Raw genomic sequence first — 18,090 nt, 5'->3', positions numbered from 1 at the left:
CCTTTGATCCTTGACCTCGCCCCTGAAGACGCCTCACTCTGCGGGGTGGGTATGGCACCAGGCTGGGCACAGCTGGGCTCCTCTTGTCAGGTCTCCGTGGAGTACTGACATCAGGATCTCGGGAGGATGGGGTTAAACCCCTGCCATCAGCCACTACCAGGAGGAGCAGGAGTGGGCATAGCTACTTTGGAGAGTAGTTTGGCAGTGGCTACTGAAATTTCAAATGTACATAGATCCTATGACCCAGAAATTACACCTCTTCATGGCGACCCCCAGAAAAAAACATCACTGTGTCCAAAGAAGTGTGTGCAGAGAAGTTACAACAACTTGACTTATGACAGTTGAAAAACTGGAAACAACCTATATGTCCATCAGGTGGGGAGTATCTGATTAGACCACAGCGTGCCCATGCCATGGAACTCTGTGCAGCCATGAAAAAGGATAATGTAGGTCTATGTAGTCTCACCAGGGACAGTCGGGAAGGCATGTCAGTGGGCAGAAAGAAGCATGATGCTTTGAGCCGATTTATAGCAAATCAAAACAAAACGCCACCATATATTTGCACAAGTATATACACAGGTATGTAGACACACAGAAACATGTCTAGAAGAATTCACTACAGTGTCATACCAGGGATTGTCTCCGGGGAATGGAGTAGAGGACCAGGACAGGGAGACAGTGGTCAAAGGAACTTTAATCTGTAATGTGTATATCTGCATAGAGTCATGTGTTCCTGGTGTCATTAAAATTTAATCAAAATTTCAGCCGGGTGGACACTCAATTGAGACCCACCGATGTTCCCTTTCTTTTCGTCTTTAGAGCACGTGACCGTTTCCAAAGCATTTCTCACCCAGAGTTTGTAAATCGGCAGAGCCTAGAGAGCCCCATTTCACAGATGGGAAAAACAAGGTTCACTGCAGGTACTGATCAAGCGTCTCCAAACCCCTCCTAGTGAAGACTCTACCTCGGAGAATTAAGAGAATGGCAGGTAAGGAAAACATCTAATTTCTTTAATGAGATAGAAAAAAAAAAGAGAAAGAAACCCATATTCTCCTTATCATTACTCCTTAGCTGATAAAATATTATCATCTGAGTGCCCTGCTTCTGCTGTGGCCTCTGTCTGGAACCTCTGCCTATTTGTGTTCATATTTTCCAAATCTCGGAGGTTGTCCTCGGGGAGAGCAAGATTCAAAAATGTTTTGGTAAATCCATGGTGCTTGGGCCAATTTCATCTTCTTAAGATGATTAAAATATTGGGACAAATTGATAAACCACCTTAGAGGTTAAAGTCACTCCCGTGTCACTACCTGACCCTGTCCCACCTGCTATGGTACCTTCTATGCTGAAGGCATCCGTGCTTGCCTTCCTCCATGGTCTCATCTTACCCAGAGAAGGATGGTCCCTCACAGGCTCCATCCTACAGCTCTACCAACTGGGGCTCCCAGAGCCTGGGGAACTTGCCCAAGTTCACGAAAGGCAGGCAGTGCTCCTTCCTCCATGTGAGAGGAAGGGATAAGGAACCCCTCAGCTGGAGCCTATTTTTAGGGCCAGGCAAAGCCAAAGAGTTGGACTCATTCTCTGAAAAGCTCTGAATGGAATGCAGCCTTGCAATAAACCATAATCAAAACCTGACTTTGCAGAGCAGGGAGGGAAAGAGCCCCTCCTGTTAGTCCTTAATTCCAGTTTTCCTTGGGAAGGAGCAGGGGCAAGGCTGGGCCTGCATTTGGTGGGTGATGCTACAGGGCAGAAGCCCTGGATGGCCATGGTCAGATCATGACTGTCTCAGGGACTCAGTGTCCGTGACTCTGCCTTGAGGAGGGTTGAAGTGATTTTATTCAACCCCTCCAGCCTCTCCAATTCCAGAAAACCTGTCTGCTTCAAGGATGGTGGCCCAAGGACCCTTGACAGGCTCAGATCTAAGGATAGTGGAGATAGTAGGAATCTAGGAATAGGTTGGGTGAGAAGGGTCAGCTTTCCCTGCTCTGGGGCATCGTGGTCCTCAGGACCACAGTGCACGGTTGTGCAGGTTGTTCACTGTACCAGAGCATCCCTAACAAAGCTGAGGAGAAGAACTTCAGCTTCTACTTCATTCTCCCAGCCAAGTACCTGGTGCAGGAGCTGCATCTGCCCTGACGAAGGTGCACCTGTGCTAATTAGCCCAGAGCACGGCATGAGCTAGTGAGGGGTCCTGGTGTTGCCCTCCCACTGCGTGCTCACTCCCCAAATGACTCCACCCACATTTTCTTGTCAGTACCCTAACAACCAACCCCAATGTAGCACCCATTCATGAAACTGGTACACCTTGTGGCCTGAGGCTGAAGAGAGTGTGAGCATCAGCTGTGACCTTGGAGCCAAAGGTGGGCAAGGGCATAAGGGCTGGGAGCAAAGGGCACAATCAGGTGTGTGCCGAAGCCAAGAGACCAGGCCAGTGACCCAGGGACCATCTCAGGACCTGGGCTTGGACAGCCTCATGGTCCAGGAGCCATTCTACCTCCAGCTCCCCATGTCCCAAGTTTTGGACAAGTTGCTTTCTCTCCCTGAGCCTCAGTTTTCTCATCTATCAAATGGGGATTATTCTCCCAGGCCCGGCTGAGGGTCAGGGGAAAGGTGGATAAGAAAGCACGCGGGGGGCCCCAGGACCCTGCCACGGCCAACTGACATGTGTGGCTCAGGGCGTGTGGGAGCTCAGCCTCCCCGGGGCCTCCCTGGATGACTCAGCCCTCCCTGTCCCTGGCCTTGCACACACAGGCTGCTCTCTTCTTTGTCCTCAGAACCTTCTCACTCCATGTAAACCCAGCAGTGCTGCCCACCTGCAAAGCTCATCTGGAAGCTATGGATGATGAGACAAAAGGATGGGGAACACACTCCCCATCACAGGAACTGTCAGCCCCATCTTTACTGAACTTAAGGGTCCCTTTCCCCTGCCAGCTGTGGTCCAGCTGCCATGGGGGAGTTTGAGAAGGCCGAGGCTTGGGAGCTAGCCCAGCTGGTGGGGAACAGAGGACAGGCTCCAGTACCCTGATGCAAGGTCATGGACACGTCCACAGACCTAGGGCATGACCTTTATGCTCTGCTCACAGGCGCAGAGCCCTTCATCCCCTTCAATGACCCCTCTGCAGTGCCAAGGCTGACGAAAGGTGACTATTCCCATCCAGGCACAAGGCTAAGGCCCAGGAGGGCCTTAGCTCCCCAATTCAAGGCCGAGACTGGGCAAGTGCTGTGTGGGTATTAATCAGCCTCCATCTGAGGCGTTTGGATCATTCGAGGTGACGGCTGACCCAGCCACTTTCTGTAATTGGGATCAAGTGCCCTCTTGGTGTCTGGGGAGGAGGCTCTGGGGCACAGAAGACCTGCCAAAGTCTGGCCTCTCAACATCCCAGGAGGAAGGAGGGGCCAAGACCAGCCCTACTGACCAGCCCCCTGCCCCACCTGCAGCCCACAGTGGTCTCCCCACCTTTGTTGCCAGCCCCACTTACTGGAGAAAGGGCAAGGTGGGGCAGGGGCAGGGCCAGGAGCTTGGAGAGCCCACTTCTCCAGGCACAAATGCAAGGCGGACCTTCCTTTTCCTCAGACCCCCCCTCTTGCCTCTAGCACTCTTGGCATAGTCACCAGCTTGAGTCAGACAGATCTGGGGTCCTAGCCCAACTCTGCCACTTCCTGAGTAGAGGCAAATCCCACCCATTCCTGAGCCGCAGTTTTCATATCTGCAAAATGGGCACCTTTCTATCACCCAGCCAGTGTGGCTAAGAGGATTAAAAGATGATGTATATCTATTGTCTGCCTGGTGTTGATGCTCAAGAATGTTAGCTCCCCTCCCCCACATCCCCTCCCTGCATAACGTGGGGAGGATGACACCAGCCTGCCCAACTCCCTAACTTAGCAATGGGTGTTCATCTTCCTTGTTAGCTCAAAAGTGCTACGCAAATACTTATTGTGATTACATCAAACATGAAAATCAACATTAATGACAATAGGCAATAACTATGTGTGTCCAGCTAAACAGATACCTGTGTTCAATAGATGCCTTTCCTCGCGTTGTCTACTTGAATCTTCACATCAGCTCAGTCAGGTGGGTACAACTGCCACTTTCATTTTACAGATGGGGAAACTGAGGCATAGACAGGTTGAGGAGCCTATTCAAGATCACGGAGGATGGTGCAGTGCAGGTTTGAAGTTGAGTGTGACTCGCTCCAGAGCCTGCGTTCTTGACAGCTAAGCCCCGCTGCCCTTATTAGCCTCTCACTGTCTTTACTGAGGCCCCCAGGACCTGGCCTCCTGCTAGGGGCTCCCACCTAGACAAAGGTGGGCCCTCCCCTTAAGGTCCTGTTTTAGCCCGGGGGCCATCCGCTGTCCCTACCCTGATGCCCATCACAGAGCCTGCGCAGAGGCGCTGGCAGAGGGCGAGAGGGCCAGTCCTGGGAGGCTGCTGTGAAGCTGGTTTCCAGCAGCACCCTGGCCACTGGCTGCCTCCCTTCCTCTACTCCATCCATGGATCTCAGCACGGGTTAGACTCTGGCAGCTGGTCCTTAGGCTGAGAAGCCAGCCACACCCCCTGCCTCCTCCCCTCCCACCATCCCGCTAGATGGTGTTGAGTCGAGTGGTATAGAGCAAAGTTTGGAGGCTTGTGTCTTTTTCCCATGAATACCACCCCACCTCTGCCTGGCATCTGCTGTGCCTGGGAGAATGTGAACTTCTAGCATTGTGCAGAAGCTGAAAACTTTGTGAAAAAAATAAAATGTCACGTGGGTGAGAAAGCCCAGGGCACTGTTGGGCATTGGTGAAGGCTGGAGGGGGAGATGAGATGAGATAAGGCTGGTACCTCACAGCTCAGAATGCTAAAAGCCTCGCGCACTGCACGAAGGCATCCAGCCTCCACTCTGTACAGGAGCCATGGGAAGTTGGAGATCGGGAGACTGAGACATTCAGAGATAACTTTTAGGAAAACAACTTGGGCTGCAGGAGTGAGGATTCTTTCATCCATTACGGAAACATTTATTGAGCACCTGCTATGTTCCAGATACTGTTCCTGGCTCTGGGGACTGAATGCTGAACAGGATTGGCAGTGCCCTTACCTGAGTGAGCTTTTATTCTAGGGGGAAGGCACACTCCGCACTGGGATGGCTGGGAGGGTGGGGAGGAGGCTCTCAGGGGAGTTCATTTCTCTTCCCAATTCCCTGCTCCTCCTCCCCAGCTCAAGCAGGGCCACCCTCCATCAGGCTCTACAGATCGCAGACACTGCCCCTGAAAGACAAGTTGTTCTACCCTAAGCATCTGCAAGATGCTCTGAGCCACTGTCAACCCCTAACCAACTCCCCACCCCCAAGGAACTCTGATCCCTTTCTCTTCCTATGTCCCCAGGCTGCTCTGCTAATCTGCTGCGTCCTGGCTTGTCTGTGCCTGGCTCGTATTTGGCAGCATCCTTTTTCTTTTCAGTTGTGATAAAACACACAGAACATAAAATTTACCATTTTAAGTGCACAGTTCAGTAGTGTTAAGTATATTCAAACTGTGGTGCACCCAATCTCCAGAACTTTTTCATCCCCTTTAAACAACACCTACCCATTTCCCCCTCCCCCAGCCTCTGGAAACTGGCATTCTGCAGTCTCTGTGACTCTGACTACTCTCAGTATCTCATACAAGTGAATTGTACCGTATTCATCTGTTTTTGGGACTGGCTTCTTTTAGTTAGCATAACGTTCTCAAAGTTCCTCCATGTTGTAGCATGTGTCAGAACTGCCTTCCATTTTAAGAATGAATAATATTCCAGTGACATATAAATATATATGTGTGTGTGTGTGTATATATATATATATATATATATATATATATCACATTTTGATTACCATTGATGGACAGTTGGGTTGTTTCTACCTTTTGATTATTGTGAGTAATGCTGCTGTGAACATGGGTGCACAGATACCTCTTTGAATCGCTGTAATTCTTCTGGATATATACTCAGGAGTGGAATTGCTGGATTATGTGGTGATGCTTTTTTTTTTTTTTTTTTTTTGAGGAATCCTTGCCAGTATCCTAAGTTGGTTAATCAGTATAAAAACATATCTTCAAACATGCAACCAGTTAAAAAACTGCCTCTGCCATGGACTATTCAGACAGGTCAGACACCTCCCCGGAGACTGCTTTTTCGGCCAAAACCCCCAGGAGTAACTGGTGTCCGGAACCAGAAACGACAATTAGCAGACAATGGTTAAGATCTAGGCTTACTGACCAGGGACAGAGTGATCCTTTATAGCTTCAGGCAGCATTGGCTGGTGATGTCAGCGTGCAAAGACTATGGGGGAGTTTCATGTGGAATTCAGATGCAATGGGATGGATTTAGCAAGCTCTTCATGGGCACGAAGAATCTACTAAAAGGAAAGTGGCTTTAACAAGGAACAAGCAAATAACACCTGACTAACCCTGTCACGATCGCTGTCACCTGTTTCTCCATCTCTGACATTTGGAACCAGATGATTCTTCACTGGTGGGAGGACCGCCCTCTGCATTGTAGGATGGTTAACAGCCTCCCTGGCCTCGACCCACTAGATTCCAGCAGCACCTTCCTCTCAAGGCGACAACCAAAAGTGTCTCCAGTCATCCCAGATGTCCCCTGGGGGCAGAGGTGCGGAATCGCCCCCAGGTGAGGACCACGGCGCAGCCAGAGCACCGTTGTCGAGTGAGGCAGTGCCCACTGCTGCCGTTTAGACTGTGATGGTCGGGTAACAGTAAAACCGTATACGTTTGAACAAAAGCTATCTTGGGACCCCAGGGTCAAGAGTGTTTGTGAGAAGGACGGAGAGAGGACCACTTGGCCCCTGGAGTCTGCTGATGTTCCCTTCTGTGCTGCGTTGGGAAGTGGACTTGGAGAGCAGAGCCTGCGCACAGAACTGCAGGGGGCAGATTTGGCCTTCTGAACAAAACCGGCTTTCCAGGGGCTGGGCGTGCAAACTGCCGCTGCTGTGTGCTAATTATAAACGATTATGAATTATTCTTCATTGCTCGGGAAAGCAGGTCTGGGGCACAGCCTCTGTTACTCTGTATGTGATCTGAGATGAGTGAGCCTGGATTTGGGGGGCATTTTAAAGAAGGAAGGCCATTTCCACACCCAGAACATTGTTGATGACACCCCGGGAAGGAGGCTGACCTGGAGGTGGGAGGCAGAGGGGTGTGGAATCGCTGCCGCTGTAGAGGACCGCCGGTCAGGGCATCAGGCTCCTGGCGAGACGGGCCACGGGGCCCTCTCTGCTCTCCCACTGATCCATCCTCCGCGTGCCAACCCTGCCTCCAGCACTCGTGCCAAGTGGAGAGAAACCGAGTTCTCAGAGGATCCAGTGTGTTCCCATCACCGGCCTGTTTTTCAGCATTAAGAAATCTGTACAGCTGTTTAAATGAATTGCCTAAAGTTTACCTCCATCCGGCTCCAGGTTTGTCACTAGGCCCAGACTGTCTGTGCTGCTCAGACCACTGGGCCATCCGCCCCTTCCCCTGGGCCCTGGACCACTGAACTGCCAGAGCTGGATGCTCTGGGCTGGGTTGCCACCGTCTGAGTGTGACGCTGCCTCGGGTGTTTGTCACTGGACTGGGCCACCACCATCTGAGGGTGACACTGCCTCAGGTGCAGTAGACACTCGGGCCCCCGGAGCGTCCCCAGCTAGGGGACTGTACACAGAGTCCCGTTTCCCATTCATGTCAGCAACCAGCTGGATGGGCCCGCTCTGGGTCTCCAGTCAGATTAAGCCACCACTTGTGAAGTCCTCAGGAGACATGGAAAAGAGGGGACCTTGGAGCTGGGAAGGCTCAAGTTGAAGCCCAAGGAGTCATCTGTTAAGATTCTACAGAGCACATGACTCAGGAGCACAGACTGGCCTCCCAGGGTGGGGGTTCAAAACCTGGCACAGACACTGTGACTCTGGGCCGGTGGCTTCACCCTCCCTCTGCACCTCAGATCCTTTACTTATAAAGGGGGTTGGTGATAGCCCCTATCCCAGAGGACCCGTGTGCTGAGGAAGTGAGTTTACTAATAGAAAGCACTGGAACACTCCCTGGCATTCAAGAAGCCCAGCGTGAGCCTTTCTCTTTATAGCGTAGCCTCCAGCAAGTCACTCGAGGCTCTCTGAGCCTCAGTTTCCCATTGTGTAAAACAGAAACAGTAACGCCTTCTGAAGAGACAAAATCAAATTAAAAACCACATCAGACGTATGGAGTCCATTGCCAGACACATGGCAGGAGTTCAGTCATTGGCAGGAATTATTTTTAGGTGATTGACAAAACCATGTCCGCTCCCTTCTCATTGTATTGTTTTCTCTCCCTCTTCCGTGTTGGAAGAGCTGTGGGGTGCTTTCAGCTCATAATTACTCCTTTCAGTGAAAGGGTCTGTGCCTAGAATGTCCATCTGTCAGAGCAGTATGCTGAGTGAGCTCAGAGATGGTCGCCACATCCCACTCTTTCCCTGGCATTTACCTATCTGGTGACAATTTCCGTGGAAAGCAATTATGGCCACTGAGCAGATAATTAGAGAAAGGCTCCATTTTTCCTCTCCCAGCTATGCAAATGTCACTGCTGGCTTCTCATCCCTGAACACAGCGAGTTATCAGGAAGCAATTAAGCCCATTGCTGGGGTAGAGATAATGCCGTCTAATCTATACCTAGCTACCCCCTCTGGGGGCGTGATTCTATCCCTAACTTGCTGGTTGACCCTGGGCAGTATTACTTAATCTCTCTGAGCTTCAGTTTCCTTAGAGAAGTACTAATAATATGAGATCCTCAACACTGTGTTAGGACTTCTAGGAGCCAAAACAAAGCACAGGGCAGGGCCCCTCTGGTGTTATTCAGAAGAGGGCATACTGGTCTGGAATTCAAGGGATGTGGGTTCTCAGCCAGTCTGGGTGACCTCAGACAAGCCACCCCACCTGCCCAGCACTTGTATTGCACGTCTGTAAAATAGGCATTACACACATGAATCAGTTGTTTGTGTTCCTAGCTATTTATACTTTGCCTGCTTCCAAAAAGGATTTGAGACAGCTTGTAATCAGATGCTGTGAAAATAGACATGGAAAAATCAAAGACCATGAGGAAGAAGAAGGAAGAGGCAAATATACCAGCCACGCGGACCAACATAGTTTCTGTGGTTAATCTGACCCTTTTTGCCTTGGATCCCAGGAAGCTCAGGACTAAATTTATTATTCCGAAGTTACACAATCCAGACAATTACCTGTTCAAAGAAAATCCATTCTTACCAGTTGTTCAAGAGAGACAACCTTTTTCCAGAAGGAAATTCTGAAAATAATCCACCGATACCAAACCTCAGAAAATGCTCTATAAATACTCATCTTTACATTGATTCACTTAATAACTATTTCTTGACTAAGATGCCAGGCATGGAGAATGTTGAAGACACAGGATGAACAAAGCTAATAAAGTAGCTGCCCTCCTGAAGTATATTTTAGTAAAGGGAAACACACAATATATAATAAACAACACCAAATCAATAAACAAGAAATGATGAGATAATAAACACAACTCCAGAAATGATAGGGTGAGGGGTGGTGAGGGGTGACACTACCTTGGAGGGTCAAGAAAGGTATCTTCGTAAAAGTAACATTTGAGCTGAGAGCTGCATGGTGAGAAAACAGAGGCCTTGACAGTGTTTGAGGAGAGAGGATATTTCAAGCAGAGGGAACAGCACATGCAAATGTCCTGGGCAGGGGGAGAACTTGGCACTTTGGAGGAAATGAAAGAAGAGTGGCAAAGCATAAGATGAGGAAGAGAAGGATATGAGAAGAGAGATGAGAAGCTAGATCATGAAATTTGGAGGTTCTCACACAGAGCTATGCATATCACGTGGGGAGCTCTTTAAACCATACCGTACTCTGGCCCCAGCCCTTGAGATGCTGATGTAGTTGGTCTAGGATGGGCCCCAGACCACAATTTGTTTCAAAAGCTGGAGAGTGATTCTGTGGGACACCAGGGTGAGAACCAATGATGTAGGGCCTTGTGGACCATCATCAGAAGTCTGCTCACTGAGATGAGAATCCATAGGAGGAATTTAAAAGTCTTCTCTGCTGCTGGGTGGAGTATAGATCTAAATAGGGTAAGAGAGGAAGGAGGGAGAAAGTTATGCCTAGGGAGCCTAGGGTATGCAGGGCCCTGGGCAAATATTTTTTCAGGGCCTCTATCTATAGAAACAATTTGAGTCACCCAAAATCAGTGAGTCAGCACCATTCTGGTGGCCAGATCTCATAGGATCCCACAAAACAAATACTACACTGGCTAGTGTGAGTGATCTGCTTGCCAGACTGCCCTCCTGGAACCATGGCCAGGCTCCAGGCTCCAGGAAGACCCCATAGGTATACATTATGGAGCTCCTTGGGGCATCTGATCAACTCAGTGTGTGTGTTGGGGAGGGATAGGGGGATGAGAGGGCACAAAGAAGGAGAGAGATGGGGACCATAGCCTAAACAAGTCCCTGTGTGGACTCAGGGTGCCCAGTGACACTGCCAGCCATAACTGGTTCCAGGCATTAGAAGGGGACTAAGACTTACAAATTTTCAAGAAAATGACTCCAAAGCACAGGACCCACTGAGACCCAGCACCCAGAACAAGTCTAAGGATGGCATTGGGAGAGAGCACAGGTATTGGAGATGAGAGGAAATGGCAGCGTGGGTGAAGGTAATAGCAGAGCATGAAGAAAAGTGGATTGATCCCAGGATCCAGTATACACTGGGAGGCAGAGCTTTTCATCAGAACAGAACTTATGACAATGATAGTCATCAGAGCTATTGACAAATACCAGGTCTTCCTGTTTGAGGGCGCATGGTACAATCACACTTCTTTGCTCATGTCAACTTGTCTGTAGACATGTGAGTGGCTCTGGCCAATGAAACATAAGAGGACGTGACATCACTTTAAACAGAAGTTTTGAGATGGCTCACAGCCTGCTATGTTTTGGTCCCCAGGGAGACAGTGTTGAATAGATATCCCCCCCACCCCCACCCAGTGCAGATGTCACATGATTGAAAAGTCATCTCTGCTCTAGGAAGTCTGAGATTCTGAGCTGGGGAGGTATTTGTTACAGCAGCATAACCGAGCTTGTCCTGACTGATGCACTGGCTCTTCCCTGGCCAAGACCGAGATTTCTCCCATAGTTTCCTCTTGTCCTTGGCCCACTTCCAAGCCTTATCCACTAGGCAGGACCCTAGCCCTATTAGACAGCCATTGTCTGGGCCTTCAGCAGTCTCTGGAGTGAAAACAGGCTGGTAGAGGACGTGTGCGTGGCCCTTACCCCGCAGGCTGGCCAGCCGGGGCTCCTGTGCCCCCACCCTGGCTGTGGGCTCATTAGATGAAAGTGCTATCACCTGTCAGACAAACTGCTAGAACTGTGATAAATTAATGATCAAATGGTCCAGTCGGCGCAGCTACTGTACTGCCTCGGCTAGTTACAAGCCGGCCGGGTGCTTAAAAAATGCAGCCGGCATTAAAAAAAAATCAAGCGTTAAAGGAAAATGTCACCCGGCTTTTCAAAAAGGATCTGTTTTAAAATGACCACAGACGGCTCGGTTTCAGAGTCTTTATTTGATTCCTGTTCTTTGTATTTTGTTTTATTGCTCACAAGGAAGGAAGGGGAGGGAGGTGGTGGAGTCGGGAGAGGACAGAAGGAAGGTTGGAATTTTTTTGACAATTTCTATCAGCCTCTAGTCTCCAGGAGCATCTGATGAGGGATTCAGACCCTCTTGACAAACACAGAGAGGTTCTTCCCAGGGCCCAGCTGGGTTGAGTGTCTGAGCAGTAATTATCACACAAATAGAATAGTTAACACTTTTTTTTTAACTAAGATCATTGCTTTCTTCTTTCATTTACTCAGCTTAATAGCTCTACTAAATGGATAGCTGTATCCCCATTTGTCAGATTAAAAAAAAAAAAGATATTCAAAAAGTTCCCTTGGTTAACATTCTTTGAGTGCTAACCATGTACACTTTATATGTACCATCTCATACAACTGCTACCGTGGACCTGCATGGATACTAACATGATCTTCATTTTAGAGACGGAAGGGAGGATCAGAGAGGTTAAGTCACTTTCCCATAGTCACACAGCCCATAAGTGGTAAAGGGTGGAGCTCCACAGTTGTTTCTGGTTCCTGTGTCCCTGAAATCCATCCCTGAAGGCTTATGGGTCAATTTCTAAAAAGAAATAAGGAAAAGACTTCTCTTGACTTAAAACCCAGGCCGAAACCTGTACTTCTAATCATGGTGAATACTCATTACATAAATGTATAGGTTTCCTCTGTGAGTGTGTCAGCCCCTCCTGGTCCTTCCACCTCCAGTTTTATGAGCTTAATTTATTCTTTTTAATATAAAATCTCATTACCTGAACATGCTACCACCGCTTCCACTTTATCTTTGATATAAGAACAGAGAGAAACCTAAATCAAACCTTTAAATAAAGTCTATAATCATGCAGCGCTTTCACTCGCTTTTCAAATTTATAAACAAAATTAAGTCAAAATACCTCGAGGAGAGGAGTGTGGAAAGGGAAGGGGAGTCAGTGTTGGGGAGAGCCCCGCACGTGGCTTTGCTCGGCAGCCACCGGGGATGTGATTACTCAGAGAAGAAAACCAGCTTCTGCTTGATGCTTGGCTCCTGTTATTCTTTGCCTCCCTGGCCCAGGTTTGGAGCGGGAATCAAATGCATTCCTCCTGAACCCGTATGTGCTGGGGATTGATCTCGAAAAGCCATTTGCCTCACCTTGATGTATATTTCAAGGCATTTCCTATCCAGCGTTAGTTTTCATAAAGGGAAAATTGATGATCAGTTTAAAGAAACATAGTCGAGGGTTTTTATTCCCCAGGAGCCTGAGGTGGGCAAGTTGAGGCCAAGGGGGATCTTGGTAGCTGAGGGTGGCAGGGGTTCCTGGGAGAAGGAGCTGCTTCCTGACCTCAGGAAGCATGGATTTGAACCAGATACGAGCGTACACAGAGAGAGAATTTCAGCTCTGCTGCTTGCCTTGCAGGTAACTGTGGGCAAGACAAGTCAGCACTCTAGTCCCCCACCTCAGTTTCCCCATCTGTGAAATGGGGATGAACACATAAACTTAAAATAATATATGGGAAAGTGTCCAACCTGTGTCCACACACACGGTGAGTGATACCTGTTGTCAAAGCTGGGCACGAAGAGCTGGACCCCTTCTTTCCTGCCTTTAGCACATCACTTATCTCAGGATCTGGCCAAAGTCTCTTCCTCTTCCAGGGAGGCTTCCTTGCTTTTGGATACCGGATCTGAAACATCCATGATTTCACTTTCTTTAGACTTTAGGTAAATAGCACGCATCATTGCAGCTTCCAGGAGCAAGCAGGCTCTGATGTCGGCCAGACCTGAGTCCAAACCCTGGCTTGCCATGTCCTCAGTCATGACCTTGGGAAAGTCATTTAACCTCTGGTACCTCAATTTCTTTTCTGTAAAATGAAAAAATTTCCCAGAGTCCTGCTTCATGGCTATTGTTTAGATTAAATGAGTTAATTGCTGTTAAAGAGCTTAAAAAAAGTGTCCTGGGTAATTTGATAGGGATTGCATTAAATCTGTAGATTGCCTTGGGCAGTGTGACCATTTTAACAATATTGATTCTTCCAATCCAAGAGCATGGGATATCTTTCCATTTTTTAAAGTCTCCTTTAATTTCCTTCATCAATAGTTTATAGTTTTCTGTGTATAATTCTTTCACCTCCTTGGTTAGATTTTATACAATGGAATACTACTCAGCCATAAAAACCAGCAACATAATGCCATTTGCAGCAACATGGATGCTCCTGGAGAATGTCATTCTAAGTGAAGTAAGCCAGAAAGAGAAAGAAAAATACCATATGTGATCGCTTATATGTGGAATCTAAAAAAACAAACAAACAAAGCATAAATACAAAACAGAAATAGAATCACAGACATAGAATACAAACTTGTGATTGCCAAGGGGGCGGGGGGTGGGAAGATATAGGCTGGGATTTCAAAATTGTAGAATAGATAAACAAGATTATACTATATAGCACAGGGAAATATATACAAGATCTTATGGTAGCTCACAGAGAAAAAAATGTGACAGCGAATATATATATATGTTCATGTAAAACTGAAAAATTGTGCTCTACACTGGAATTTGACACAACATTGTAAAATGATTATAAATCAATAAAAAATGTTAAAAAAAGTGCTTGACACAGAACAAATCTCAATCACGATTAATTAATATTATCAGTGCTACTACGGTCATCTAAAAGCAGCTTCAATGGCTGTGCGTGTGTGTGTGTTTATTAGTCTTATGTAGGTGATGTTTTTTACTGAAGTTTGCAAACAGAAATACGAACATACCAGAAACTGAAAATTTTTCACGAAGCAAACACTCTTGTGTAACCGGCATCCAGATCAAGACACAGAACACCACCAGCTCCTGGGAGGAGCCGCTTGTACCTCTCCCAGGAGGAGCTGTCTCCTGGAATAGGTCGAATTTGGGAAGATGCCAGTTGGATGGTCAATCTTAGAACAAATACTTGGCCAAGTTGGGTAGATGGACAAGGCCTAGACAGGCTGTGATGAAAGCCCTCACAGATATTTTTATCTAAAACAGACCCCAGGTCTAGCCTCTGTCTCCAGCTGGCTGTGAGACTAATCCCTTTCTCTCTCTGGGCCTCAATCTCCCCTTCGACACAAAGAGGCACTTGGTTGAGATAACCTCTTATAGCTCTAAGGTTGTATTTAGTCATTCATTGACTTAAATATCTGAGTACCTACTATGTGCCCGGTGCTGTCCTAGGTACTTAAGACACAGCAGGAAACAAAATAAATACCCATCCCTGTCCTGAAGAATTCCACATTCTAGCAGGTGGAAATGTACCATCAATACTAGACATAATAAGTCATTACATGTGATTCTGTGATTCCAGGGGCGTGCCCCAGCTAGCGGTTAAAGGGTAGCCATCTGCTACAACTGTCTTGCTTCTCCAGTCCCCCTGGGTTTGTGTCATGGCCAGGCCACAGGTGGCTTCAAAACTGATTTTTCTGAACCGTTTTGCTGGCGTGTGAGCGTCAGAGTCTCTCCCTGAGGGGGTTGAAGGTGCCGGGAGAGATTTTCCCATCTACATCATTTTTCCCAATTTGTCCAAAGGAGGACAAAACATTGCAGACGCATGAAAGGATCGCCATAGAAATGAACAGCCCCTAGCTTCTGAGATAGAGTTGAAGCTCTTTGTATCCATCCCTGATTGCGCGGAGGTATGAATTCTCCTGATAAGCAGCTCCGCCCCGCCCCCCTGCTCTGCAGATTCGAAGGAACCAGTTCCCACGTCCCTCCAACACCTGCCATTTTCCTGAAAATGAGCACTTTGCCTCAGGGATCCCCTGCTTTCTGCCCAGAGAAAGATCTCATCAAATGCACGGAGGCCTTGGAGACGTTCCCTCGGCAGGATGAACACCTCGCTGCCATTCTTCCCCCCCGGGAGCAGGGGGCATATGGGGCGAGGGGAGGCGGGGTGCACAGGCTGAGCCGGCCAGAGGTGAGCCCAGTCTGGGTGGAAGAGGCGATAAGAGGCTGGTGGGCGGTGGGAGTGAGGCAGCAGAGACCAGGCAAAGGCTGGCGTTAAATACCTTCGGGGGAAGCCAACTGTGAGAAATGGTCCTTGAGTAATGGGATCAGGGGTGATACTCCAATTATTTAATGAATGCATTGCATGCCCCCCTCGCCCCCCAACCAGGCTTTCTGGAGCAGGTTCCGGGTGGCCCAGGCTGGGTCAGGCTTTCCACTTTACTTGCTGGAGAGCCTGGAGCCGCAGGGTGGGAAGGCCCTCAGGGACTTGCTATAGCAGCTATTTGCCAACTGGTTGAATACATTTTAATATTTTAACAACCAATGTGACCTGGGCTAGAACAGCAGACACCTAGGCCTTGAGTGTAAAGAGTCCTGGAGAAAGAACATTAATGTCAGGCTCATCCTTGAGAAGAGGAACTTCTATCCCACCTTGAGTTTGAGGGTCTAACTTTATTTCAAGCACAGAAAAAAGGCAGTTTTCTGACATCAGTAGCCATTTCAGGCATGAGTGATACAAGGCTGCCAGTTGGCTGCCTGTAATCCACACACCAATTTGTTGAAAACAGAGTATTTTCTTTAAAAACTGTCATTAGTTGTACACATTTCTAAATGGGAGAAAAATAAAAAAAAAATTAAATCTGATCTTCCAGTTTCTCTTAGCAAAACAGAAGAGGGAACCGCTGTGGACCCAGCCAGCCTTACCCAGTACCTGGAGCAGCATGGGGGCTGCTCACCCAGATACCGTGTGTGCACACTCCGGGTTGCCCAGGTCCCTCTCCAACCCACTTCACTTGGTGATGTTTCCTGCCAGGCTCTGAGTTTGTCACTGCTGAGAAAACAGAAAAAGAAGAAGATCTGAAGCCCGGAAGGCCAGCGTTAATGTCTTAATCCTGCCCTTCCTGAATTCATCTAAACTCTTGGAATTTCAGTTACTCCATCTGTCAAATACAGATCATAATCATTTCTTCTTCAAGAGTGGTTGTGAGGATCCAATAAATTGTACAAATCCTTGAGAGGCAGGACCACACGGAGATAAAGGGCAGAGGTATCAGAATCCGATCATGTTTAAATCCTGAGTTTGTCACGACCAGGCTGCATGACCCTGGACATATCCTTTAACCATCCTGTGCCTCATTTTTCTCATCTGTAAAATGGTTATGAGTGAAGGTCAACTGACAGGCTGTTGTGAGGATTCTGTGGATTAACACATGCGGACGGCTTAGCACGCTGCTACATCATATGTGCTCAATAAATGTGCATTATCATTATAATAATTATTCAAATTACTCTTACTATAATCTAACTTGCTCTTTTTGTGCAGCTGAAACTTATACCCCTGGATCCGGGCAGAAGATCTGTCTGCAGAATATCACAAGAGCAATCTCTCTTCACCCAGAATATTATCCCAAGGGAGGATAAATCGTTAAGTTGGGAAATTATTATTTAAAATAATACTCATGTTAGTAAAATAAAAGCCAGTCAACCAATAATCATTATTGTGTTCAGTGGTGCTCTTTGGGGGTACTTTTTATACAGTCCCCCAAAATGCTTCACAAATCAGAAAACTCAATGGTGTAATAGCTCTCCATTCATCCTTTAAGCATCTTCCTAGGATGTCTTTCTGCTGTGAGCAGACTGTGGAGCTATATTTTGAGGACAAAATAAAAAGGCTTAAACCATCAACCCTGGGCATCTTTATTGAGTATGGAGCTGTGCTGGAAAGCTGCTTAGAATGTGTACAAAACCAGTCTTTTGTCCCACAGCAGGAACGTGACCATGTCCCTCGCATTCTGCGACAAAAGCAGACTCTCTCCCCTGCCCAGAAGCAATCTGAGGAGAAGTCATCTTAATGGCCCATCTCTGATCGGAAGAAAATGAACAGGATGACAAATGAGGGTCAGGCAGCCTGGGAACTTGTCAAGGATGGAAACCAATCAGATGCTTCCCTCCGTGATGAAAATCCGTTCCCCCGTGTATCATGCCTACTCCCTCACCTGTGCCCCTGTTCCCAGCAGGTTGTGCACATGGTGGGTGCTTTTGAAGTCCAGCCAGTGGCCTCCCAGTGGCCTCCCAGTCTCCACTTGTTTAACGCTTACTGCAAAACACACCAGCCCCGGCAGCATGAGCCATTATCATTTTTGCCCTGGGAGAGAAAAGCAGAGATCTGAAACAGCTCTGGGAGATCCAAACAGGGAATATTTAAAATACCAAAGGAATAGGAAATAGGGTCGGAGGCATTTCTTTAATTTGCCACCTTTGCGGCAGCAACAGGAAGTGTTTTTTGAGCACTTTAGGCAGAAGGGAGGGCCGAGAAAGCAGGGATGATGTAGGGAGCCACGGTGCTGCTGGTAGGAGGCAGGATGTAGAAGGTGGTAAAGAGCAGAGTTCAGAAAGGCCCCCTCCTACCGAAACCCAAATCACCGAGGTCACAAGCACAGACTCGTGTGCATGCCCTGGGCATCTTGTTAAAATGCAGATTCCGACCCAGCAGGTCACGGGTGGGGCCCAAGTTTCTGCATCTCCAAC

General features: G+C 48.0%; 1 long non-coding RNA gene across 5 annotated transcripts in view; it reads left to right on the top strand.

Annotated features, from left to right (window-relative positions):
• The window catches only part of LOC140698125 (uncharacterized), a 67,126-nt gene extending 50,069 nt beyond the window's left edge, over positions 1 to 17,057 (top strand). Inside the window, exons 3-5 of one of the 5 annotated variants that reach the window (XR_012075631.1) lie at positions 820 to 988; positions 3,996 to 4,069; positions 16,886 to 17,057. This is a non-coding gene — a long non-coding RNA (uncharacterized lncRNA). Of the gene's footprint in view, positions 1 to 819; positions 989 to 3,995; positions 4,070 to 5,017; positions 5,077 to 6,013; positions 9,451 to 16,214; positions 16,368 to 16,885 lie in introns of those variants that run through there. The other 4 variants (XR_012075633.1, XR_012075629.1, XR_012075632.1 and 1 more) reach the window with 4 other exon arrangements.
• The last annotated feature ends 1,033 nt before the right edge of the window (positions 17,058 to 18,090 follow it).

The sequence above is a fragment of the Vicugna pacos genome, chromosome 9 (assembly GCF_048564905.1).
Source record: "Vicugna pacos chromosome 9, VicPac4, whole genome shotgun sequence".
Lineage (NCBI taxonomy): Eukaryota > Metazoa > Chordata > Mammalia > Artiodactyla > Camelidae > Vicugna > Vicugna pacos.
Note: the sequence above shows the minus strand (reverse complement) of the source record. Positions and strands in the feature narration are given on the sequence as shown.